Source organism: Solanum dulcamara, chromosome 12 (assembly GCF_947179165.1).
Source record: "Solanum dulcamara chromosome 12, daSolDulc1.2, whole genome shotgun sequence".
NCBI lineage: Eukaryota > Viridiplantae > Streptophyta > Magnoliopsida > Solanales > Solanaceae > Solanum > Solanum dulcamara.
In genome coordinates this window covers 59,984,082-59,995,833 of record NC_077248.1, presented here as the reverse complement: position 1 = coordinate 59,995,833, position 11,752 = coordinate 59,984,082, and positions in this window count along the sequence as shown.

The following is an 11,752-nucleotide window of genomic DNA, read 5'->3' as shown; positions in this document are numbered from 1 at the left end:
GTTTTGAAAGCTTTGATCAACCAACAAGTTGGACAAAGCCCATATGGTCTGAAGCAAGCACCAAAAGCATGGTATGACATGTTATCATCCTTCCTCTTAGATCATGGGTATGTCAGAGGTAGAATAGATAAAACTTTGTTTATTAGAAGTAAAGGTAGCGGGCTTCTTATTGTGCTAATATATGTTGATGACATAATCTTTGGTACTTTTGATAATAAGATGAGTCAGGAGTTTGCAGGATTGATGAGCAGTGAGCTTGAAATGAGTATGATGGGAGAGATAAATTTCTTTCTAGGATTTCAAATTCACCAGAGTAAGGTAGATACATCAATCCATCAGTAGAAATAAATCAAGAAACTTTTGTAAAAATTTGAAATAAATAGAGCAAAGACAAATGACACTCCTATTACCACCACTACCAAATTAGACAATGATGAAGTAGGTATGACTGTAGTTGAAACCAAGTATAGAAGAATAATAGGGTCACTACTATATCTCATTGCTAGTAGATCAAATATAGTATTCAGTGTTTGACTATGTGCAAGGTTTCAATCTTCCTACAGAGAATTCCACTTGAAAGCTGTAAAAAATAATTCTAAGATACTTGAAAGGGACTCAAGGATTGGTTCTATGGTATCCTGCATGAGATTCATTTGATCTTGTAGGGTATGCTGATGCAGACTATGCTGGTTACCTAGTGGAGAAAAAGCACCTCAAGGATGGCACACTTTCTGGGTCCATATCTTGTCTCTTGGGCAACAAAGAAGCAAAACTCTGTAGCACTATCAACAACAAAAGCTGAATATATAGTTGTTGCCTCATGTTGCTCCCAATTACTATGGATCAAACAACATCTTAGTGACTTTGGCATCAATTTAGGGTGCATACCTATTTTTTGTGACAACACAAGTGGAGTCAACATGATAAAAAATCTTGCCTAGTATAAAACAATCAAGCACATTGATGTGACACTCCACTTTGTCAGAGATTATTTTGAAAATTGGTTAATTAAAATGATACATTGTGGGACTCATGACCAGATAATTGATATTTTTACCAAGCTCCTAGAGGGAGACATTTGAAAGGAACAAGCTGACCTTAGGGATGATGAATCAACTATAAAAAGGGAAGAATATCTTCATTTAAAAGACGAATACATGATCAGGATCAAAAGACATCATTCCTTTTGCAAAGAATTACTGAAAAATGTTTAAGGAATTAGTCTTGAAGGTACACACATCCTTTCCAAAACAACCTAAATTATGCACAAAAATTTGTTATTTAAATGAGAACCTGATTCCTAAAGGCCCCCCATTTCTGTTCCAATAAATAAAAAAGGGAAAATCAAATATTGTTCTTTTAATGATTACCTCTTCTTTAAAAACTGATAATCATCACTTTGAAACCCTCCCAACACTCTTTCCCACACAAAAATATCCACCTTGCTCTTGATCACAAAGAAAACTCTCTCATAAATACACAACCTTCATCCAAACTCAAACACGAACTTCGGCATCTCTCTCTCACACAAAAAAATCTACCTCCATTAATGGCGTATTCATCTTCTAAAATTTCTACCCCGCTAGTTGACTACTCCGATGACGAGGAATATGTACCCTCTACAACTCAAAGGGAACAAACTTCTCACTCTCCATCACCTACGCTTCCATTCTCTCCTCCTAAATCACGGATCATCGATCATATATCACCACCACCATCTCCCACGCCTTCAAATTCTAATTCCCTAAATTATTCCTAGACATCTGATGAACTCAAATCCACTGTTCCCTCTCTTACTGTGTCAAAACCCTCATCTTCTAAAGACATCAAAATAAACAGCGATGATGGCATTATCTTGAACCCTAAGTACACTTGAACAGAGTCTATCCCCATTCTGAGAACTAAAAAGAAAGGGTCTATCAAACCCCCAAGAAAACTAAGGTCAAAACCCTTTATATCTTCTGCACCGTCTCTATCTCTCCCTCCATAAGTACCATTTACTAGAAAAAAGGTTGTTAGAAGAGGTTTGCATACCATAGTCTGGAAAAAACAAAAATTATGAAAAGTACTTGTGTCTAGGCCCTCATGCCTACTATGCAACTCAAACTCTCCTGAAAGAAAGAGTTCTGGATGATGAGGCAATGTCAAACTCATTTGTTAAAAAATTACTCGATAGATTTAGTTTTCAAGGTTGGATCATTTTTTTGTTCATGTTAAACCTATGTTTCGTAATGATGAGGTTGTTGAATTCTATGCTAATTTTAAGAGTTTTGATAGGTTGGCCGTGAGCAGTAAGGTGAAGGAGGTGGATATAGTTTTTGATTGTGAAAAATTAAGGGAAATTTTGATTGTTCCTTCAAATGGTTTGGAGGAATATGTGTGGAAAAAAAATAAGAATTGTCTACTTACAAGCAAGTTCTCTCAAGGGAAAGAAACCAAAGTGGCAAGGAAGGTATTAAAAGGGAAATGTCTCCTGATCACAGACTCCTTTTTGAGATTGTAAGTAAGGATATACTTCCTAGGAGAGGGAGAAGACATGAGGCATGCTTTATAGACATGTGTATTATAAATGCCCTTGACCTCAATGAGAAGATTAATCTGCCTGCACTCATGATAAAATATATGGGGAGGGTGACTGCACCCAAGACTAGCCCTCATAGGCTGACATATGGGTTTCTGCTGATAGAGGTATTTAGGAGCTTTGGAGTGTCTTTGGGAAAAGAGGTTGCTGGCACAAGAAATAATAAGATTACTCTGTCTATATTAGAAAAATGTGATTATGTAGCTTCTTCTATCACCAAGAAGAAAAGGTCTAGTCCTATGGCACAATCTCTATTGGATTTGGAGGCTGCATTAAAGAAGATTCCTGAGCTAAAATAAGAAAATGCTCGGTTCAAGGACAGATTGAATGCATCTCAAGCTCAAGTTGACTCCTTAAAGACTGATATGATTGAGCAGTAAAATAGACACCTCCAACATATTCAAGCCTTGATGGAACTTCTCCCCAAAACAAAGCCCTCTTCTTGATCATTCCAAGCCTTCTCATGCAAATTCCTTATCCCCATCCCTGTGACAACTTGTTCATTTCCTGGTTCTCCTTAACAAGACAATATTTTAAGTTTTTATGTATATTTGGTTATATTTTTTTAGGACCACAATATGACTTAAATTGTGCCTCCCTTGAGTAGGCGGGATGTTTTAACCTTTCAGTGTTTTGTTGCTAATAGAATGCATGACCCTTGGTTCTTATGTTTTCTTCTCTAACAGGTGGCTTTGTGTCTTGCATGTTTGTACTTAGCATTTTATTCTCTTACTCCTATTTTTAATGATGTCAAAAGGGGAAAGATTTCATGTTGTCTTTCTTTGTGCTGTTATATGATAATTGTAGGTACGACTATGTTGAAAGCAAAGAGCTTGATAGGTGTTATATATGATACCATTAATATGATGCAACTATGCAGCTTCTGATTTTTAAAAATTGATATGTTTGCCATCATCAAAAAGGAGAAAATTGAAGATTACTTGTGAAGCAAGTTTTGATGATTAGGCAAAACCTATTTTTGGTAAATTATGTATGGTAAGAATTTAAATAAGGCAGGAGTCCAAGGAAAATAAAGAAGTAGTATTCAACTAGGAAATGCTTATTTCTCAGGTATCGAATCTGTGTTCAACTAGAAAAAGGCTTTTCTATTGAAAGAAGGTCAAGGTTATTGCATCTATAAAAGCCATGATGGTTGGACAACCTCAATACCTTTTTTGCATGCATAAAGATTGAATTGTGTTCAAAGGTAGATCAAGCAAAGTTGTTTGTCAAGTAGAAGAGTTAGTTTGGTTTGTTGTTGTTTTGTTTTGAGTTTGAGTCAATGGGTTGGTTGTGAGTCTTGTGACAAGGAGTGAGTTTGGCTTCTTGTGAGAGTTTTTACTCTTAGAAACAATTCAAGTCAATTGTTTGGGGTAAGGTACTAGAATTAGTTCCTTTGATTATTAAGTTGTAATCATAAAACTTTGATGTATTAGTGGATTTGAAGTTGTGGTTGTTACTCTTTTAGTAAGGGGGTTTTCCACCTTAACTTGGTATGTTATTTTTGTTGTGATTTTGTTTAACTTCAAACTCAGAGGCTGGATCTTAGAATAGCTTAAGGTATAAACTTTCTTCATGAGTTGTTGTATGTGAGCTTCTGCGTGCTTGACATGTAAAGTACCCATTCTTTTCTTTCCTTTCAGTTCGTCGATCTGTATTTCTCAGTTGTTTTCTTAAATTTATCAATTTTTTTAAGTGGTCCCTTACTACTGTTTGGTTCCATCGATGAAAGAATTATCTTCTTTGGATTTTATCTTCATAACTCCATTTTCCATCTTTTTCTTATTTTGTTTCTTTGTTGAAATGGAGTTGTTCCACTTCTTTTTATTCTGTTATGATATCAGAGAATGATCTTCGAATGACTCATCATTAAATTTCTTAGAATTTGAATCATACAAAACATCATTTATTAGTAAATCGTAATTGAAACAAAGAAAAATGAAGATTTTCACATAACAGAGAGAATTTCATGGTTCAGGTGTATGGATGGACGTTCCAATCATTCAGATGGATATGAAAATTTTGATTTGAATTTTAATTTTCGATCCAAACAATCCAGTTCCATTTAAAATAAGTTCGAAATGGATTAGCTTTTTAAGTTTGGTTTTTGGATTATTACATTTTGACATTTCATTTTTTTTGTTTTGACTTTTAAGCCTTTAAGGAAGATCACTATAATTAACCGTCTTAATTCACCTAATAATTTACTCCTTAAATTATACAATTTTTTATGGTTGACAAGAATTGAGTGCCTTCTACCGCCTATGCCATGTAATTTCATATTAGACTTAATACTATAATGGTAGAATTATAGCTACTATTTTATTGAACCTTTTAAAATTGAACTTATTAGAATCTGACACATATGATATGGGTAGGACTAAATATAAACATAAAAAATTTATATCAACAAATATCAAGAAATCTGTATCTAAATTTGATTATTCAATCTAAACTTATAGATTTTAAAAATAAAATTCAAGGTTAAATCCTTAATCCAAAAATTGAAATCAAATATCAGAAGGTTTAAATTTTGAGTTTTCCCAAACTATACCCACTCTTATTCAAGAGTCCTTTATGTTGTGAATGCAAAGAAAAGTTAGGCAGCAAGAAAGTCAAAAGAAACGGAAAGTAGGAAGAAAAAAGGAAAAGTAGAGGAAGAAAAAGCAACAACTTTTGACAATACGCGTTTGCTGCTTTTGACAGAAATGCACTGCATAAAATTGTTACACGTTTTTGTTTTTTATAAATAGAGGGTCTTCTTCCCTCATTTAAATCATTCAGAAAAAGTGAGAGTAAAAATACAAAAAGAGTTATACACCAAGATAAATATTGTATTCTTGAGTGTCCTCTTTAGTAGTTGTTCCTTTTACAAGAAAGGAGTGTTAATTGTTGTTTTCTCCTTCTATTTGAGAACAGTGTACTCACATATTCTCATAGTAAAAATTCTTCTACCCCGTGGTTTTTCCCCCCTCTATTTGTTAGAGGGGTTTCCACATAAAATTTTCGTGTACAATTTATTTTTATTATTTATTATCATATCAAACTTTAGTTGTGGTGCTTTCTTCCCCCATCAAACTTGATCATTACCATTGCATTTGGTGGTGTATACACAGGCGGTTTTGACTACTTCTGCCCATAATAAAGTGGAGAAGTATCGTGCAAGATTGGTGGTGAAAGGATTCACTTAGAAAGAAGGTATAGACTTCAATGAGATATTTTCTTCGATGGTTCGACTCACAACAATTCGAGTGATCCTGGCGATGTGTGCTATATTTGACTTGTACTTGGAGCAGTTAGATGTCAAAACTGCATTTCTTCATGGAGAACTTAAAGAAGAAATTTACATGCTCCAACCAGAAGGTTTTGAAGAATAGGGAAAAGAGAACTTGGTTTGCAGGTTGAACAAATCTCTATATGGTCTCAAACAGACGCTGAGCTGTTGGTATAAGAGATTTGATTCCTTCATTATAGGCTTTAGATACAGCAGACATAGTTCAGATCCTTGTGTTTATTACAAGAGATTTGGTGATGACGATTTTGTTATTTTGCTGTTGTATGTTGATGACATGTTGGTAGTAGGACCTAACAAATATCGTCTCACAAATTTAAAGGCACAGTTGGCTAGGGAGTTTGAAATGAAGGACTTGGGACCAGCAAATAAGATTCTAGGGATGCAAATTCACCAAGACAGAAATAATAGAAAGATTTGGCTTTCTCAAAAGAACTACTTGAAGAAAATCTTGAGATGCTTCAAGATGCAAGATTGTAAGTCAATTTCTACCCCACTTCCTATTAATTTCAAGTTATCCTCAAGTATGAGTCCTAGCAATGAAGCAGAGAGAATGAATATGTCTCGAGTACCGTATGCATCGGCAGTGGGAAGTTTAATATTCGCCATGGTATGTACAAGACCTGACATTGCACAAGTAGTGGGAGTGGTTAGTCGATATATGGCTAATCTTGGTAGAGAGCATTGAAATACTGTTAAGAGGATCCTGAGATATATCAAGGGTACCTCAGATGTTACAATGTGTTATATAGCATCAGACTTTACTGTTAAAGATTATGTTGATTCAGATTATGCAGGTGATTTTGATAAAAGCAAGTCCACCACAGGTTATGTGTTTACTCTTGCTGGAGGAGCTGTAAGCTAGGTTTCAAAACTGCAATCTATCGTGGCTACATCTACGACGGAAGCAGAATATGTAGCAACTACACAAGATAGCAAAGAGGCAATATGGATGTAGATGTTACTGGAGGAGCTCAGGCACAAAGAAGAGAAGGTTACTCTATTTTGTGACAGTCAGAGCGCTTTGCATCTTGCAAAGAATCCAGCATTTCATTCAAGGACAAAGCACATACGAGTTCAATATCACTTTGTTCATGAGAAGGTGGAAGAAAACAATGTGGATATTCAGAAAATCCACACTAATGACAACCTAGCAGATATATTTACAAAGCCGATCAACTGTAACAAGTTCATATGGTGTCGATCTTCTAATGTACTAGCAGAAACATAACATTGCAGTAATTGGGTAGAAAAGATGGTGTGAAGACTTAATTGATTCTCAATTAAATCTTCAAGTGAGAGAATGCAAAGAAAAGTTAGGCAGCAAGAAAGTCAAAAGAAATGGAAAGTAGGAAGAAAAAAAGGAAAAGTAGAGGAAGAAAAAGCAACAACTTTTGACAATACGCGTTTGCTACTTTTAACAAAAATGCACTGCATAAAATTGTTACGCGTTTTTATTTCTTATAAATAGAGGGTCTTCTGCCCTCATTTAAATCATTCAGAAAAAGTGAGAGTAAGAATATAAAGAGAGTTATACACCAAGATAAATATTGTATTCTTGAGTGTCCTCTTTAGTAGTTGTTCCTTTTACAAGAGAGGAGTATTAATTGTTGTTTCTCCTTATATTTGAGAACAGTGTACTCCCATATTCTCATAGTAAAATTCTTCTACCCCATAATTTTTTCCCCTCTATCTGTTAGAGGGGTTTCCACGTAAAATTCTCGTGTACAATTTATTTTTATTATTTATTATTATATCAAATTTTAGTTGTGGTGCTTCCTCCCCATCAGTGAATAATATGATTTTATATTTATCTTCAAGAGGATTATGGAAAAGATGACTAGGGGGACGGTGGCTTGTGGATGGGGTCGAGGATAGTGTCGTATGGGACAGAGTGCATCAGACTAACAATATAGATTATGAAATCGTATGTAGCATTTTTTGATTTATCAATTTGCCACATTATTGTGCATGAAGTGCAGATTTTATATTTCTTTATTGGCTAGTCATGAGTGATCTAATAGGCATACATTGAATGAAGTTAAAGTATCTAATAGGTACAAGTTTAAGTTAAGGTATCTAAGTGAAAATTATTGCCAAGTTTAAAGAAGTCGTCTATGTATTTCACCAAAATTTTATCACTCAAACATCCACATATAAATAAATAGACAAATATCTTTAAGCTTTTTAAACTTGATGAGCTTGTTAGTTAGATATTTCAACTTAACTAATGATCAAATAAATATTTCTATTCGATAGAAATATATTTCTTCAGTACATTGATTGAAAGATTAAATGCGTGAAACTACATGTTAATAACATGTCAATGACAAATGAATAAAGATATGTATGAAAAGAAAATGTGTATCATTAGAAGCAAAACTTAAAAACCAAAATTAACAACCAAAAAATTCCCTTCTCCCTACTCTAACTACTTATCATTCTTTTTCTTTGTCCCTTTCACTTATCTCCTTCATTCTTCTCTTCAATCATTTTAGCGCCATAATAGAACTATCAGAATTCACAAGAAACAAATAAATTATACCACTTGACAATCACTATTTTTTGGTCAAGATAAAAGAAACACATAATCAAACGATTAGGCTTTAAAATAATGTTGTGATGAAATTCTCTCTCTAGGTATGTTGATGGTGCATGTTGGTTAACCTATGCCAATGTGTGAATCATGACCATATCATGAGAAAATACTTGAGGATGAGAAAGACGAGGAAGATTCATGAAGGCAACTCTGACTACGTTTGGGAGTTCTGTAGGTTCTCGAGTGTATATTGGGAACAACACTATAGAGGGCTTTGGGAGTACAACCCTATCGATAACTATGAATGTCATATTTCTAGCACTAGGATCGGGCTCTCACTTAGGAGGTCTGAATAAGCAGTGACATCTGAATACTGATCCTTCTAAAGATATTGCCCATAAAGTCTACATTGTAGCAGATGGAGCTGGTATTACTCCATTCCCTATCAATGGAACAGTATCTGAGCCCATGGATCTGGTATCCAAGGGTAAAGAGAAAGTAAAGGAAAAGACGTGGACAACTTTGTTTTGCCAGAAATAGGGCATTTGAGAACATATTAGTACTCTCACACATCCCCTCCCAAATGAAAGAAGGGCAATTGATGACCTAATTGGATAAAGAGGAGCCCGATAGAAAATTTTAGATATGACAATGTGCTTTAATATATGTAATAGGTGAATGCCCTGGCAATAACACCTTGCATAAATTTGTGATTTAATATTGAAATGCAACTGTTGAACCTAATGTCTATATGGATGAAGATGGTTATTTTATCATTTTATTCCAATCTATGACATGTGTGGAGGAGATTATGTATGCATATCCATATATCCTAAACTACAAATCAATAGTCATGAAATTTTGGACTGCATCTTTCGATTTTGAGGAAGAATTTTCTACTTCATTATGGGTAAAGTTTCCTAAGCTTCCTTTGAATTACTAGAGTAGTGATTCCTTGAGCAAGATTGCTAGCCAAGTAAGAGTTTTCATGTATGTAGACGAATGTACTTCAAAGAAAACTAGAATATTGATTATAAGTATATTGATTTAGGTCAATGTGACTAGGCCCTTGGCTAATGAAATAGCGGTCATGTAATCAAATGGAAGAGTATTCACTTAAATGGTGGAGTCGGATTCGAAATCACTATTTTATGGGAACTGTCAAACAATCAGACATGTTTATCCACTTAAATCAAAGAAAAGATTGGCGAACAAGGTCTGCCATGAAAAGAAAGGGGGCATACAAAGAAGAAGACCCATAAATAGCAACAAAGGGAGTCAAGACCCATAAGTAGCAATCAAAGAGAGTCAACCAAGTTACAACACAACTATCACTATCCTTGGCTACACCTCAAGCTGCATGTACTAAGATATCTCAAGCAACTGATGATATATCCCTTTCAGTGAGGAATCAAGAGAGAATTAACCAAGAAGCAACCTTCCTAGCAGCCCTTGCAGTGGACAGAGAAAAAAAAATTATCTAACAAAAGAGATATCATAAGCCCTAGTACTGAGTTAAACTGTCAAATTTTTCTGTCTTGAGCCAAATCATTACTAAGTGTAGGAAAAATGTTAATACTAAAGTGAGCAAATGAGAGGAAACTGAAGTAAGCAAGCCCTATGGTAGGAGCAAATCAAAACAATGAATTAACTAGCATAAAATATTAGAAGGGTAAATATGAAGCATAAGCAAAAGAAAATCAAGAAAATGCTTTAAATTAGAAGAATAAAGTTAATTGGTCCGATTGACCAAACAACATAGAGCAAATAGGGTCCTAAATAAAATTGTTCCAAATTTGAGACACATGAACAATTATCACTCAGCAAGCAATGATTAAATATGAATTCCCTAGAATAACAATAGCTATAAGGTATACAAGATCTTGGAAGAAAAATAATTATTGCATTGCCATGTAAAGGGCCTTTTTATTGACTTTGAGTGCATACTCATTGTCATTTTTGACTACAACATAAGAGAACAAAGAAAGCCACTTCAGAATGCACTAAAAGCACTATGCCAGGGCACTACTATTCCATGGATAATAAATGGGGATTTCAATGCCTTTTTACACACAAGATAGGTTGTTTGGAGCATTAGTTATGTATGCAGAGATTAAAGATTTCTCAAATTACATGAATGACCTTTTACGGAATGAATTCACATGAAAAGAAAACTATTATACATGGATCAGAGTGCAGATAGAGTATGTATTCGACTAGATAAAATATTTGAAAATTATGAATGGATGAAAATTTATGCCATGTAATAGTAGAGTATGAACTGCCAAATATTTCAGAACAACCCCTATACCGTTGAAATGAAAAACACTAATAGGAACATTAAAGTCCCATTTAGGTTTTTTCAACATATAGGTTGAACACGCGCAATTCCAAGAATTAGTAGAGGAGGTGTGGACAACTCGAGTAATACACCTAAAAATGAAAAATTGTATGGTTTAGATAAAACTTACGAAGATCCAGTTCAAAAACCTCAATAATGAAACTTTCAGGAATGTTGGACATAAAGTGGATAAATCAAGCTATGATCTGACAAAGGTACAGAGCCAGTTGCAACAACAATACACAAATAGCCTCCGAAAATAAGAGAAGATTGCGCTACATAATTTGAAAAAGTGATTCGCAATTGAAGAAAACATTCTTAGAAAGAAGTCTAGGGCTAAATGGATCCAACTGAGATATTCTAATAATATTACTTTTCTAATGAAAGATAGGGTTTAAAAGAAGCAAATCTTTGAACTAATATCAATATATAGGACTAATTTAGTGACACAAGAGAGCATACAATAGGAAATTTTATCATTCTATTAAAGCCTAATATGATCAACTACCATAAATAGACATATCTTGAAAAAAGGAACAACATTAACTCAACAAAGGATCAACCTATGTGTGACAGTGGTGGTTAACAATGAAATTGAGTACATCTTGAAAGTAATTGGGGATGACCCTAGGCATCGATGGCTTCATATAGCATAATTGCATTATTTTATAGGATAATTACAGTAGATGACCATTCGATCATTTTAATTACCAAAAAATGGTCATTCAGTGTATATTAATGTATATTTAGTGTATATACATGTATACGCATATATATAGAGTGAATCATAATGTGTATAACTTATGTATTAGTAATATATATATATATATATATATATATATATTATAATTGGTGTATATTTTTTTGACTTTTGGCAAGCTATATTGTATAGTCACTGTATATTCACTATGATTTTGATTATTTTTTATGTAAATAAAACATGACTATATTTATTTGAAATTAATTAGTTTATTGTATATATTTGAAATTGTCCCTTAT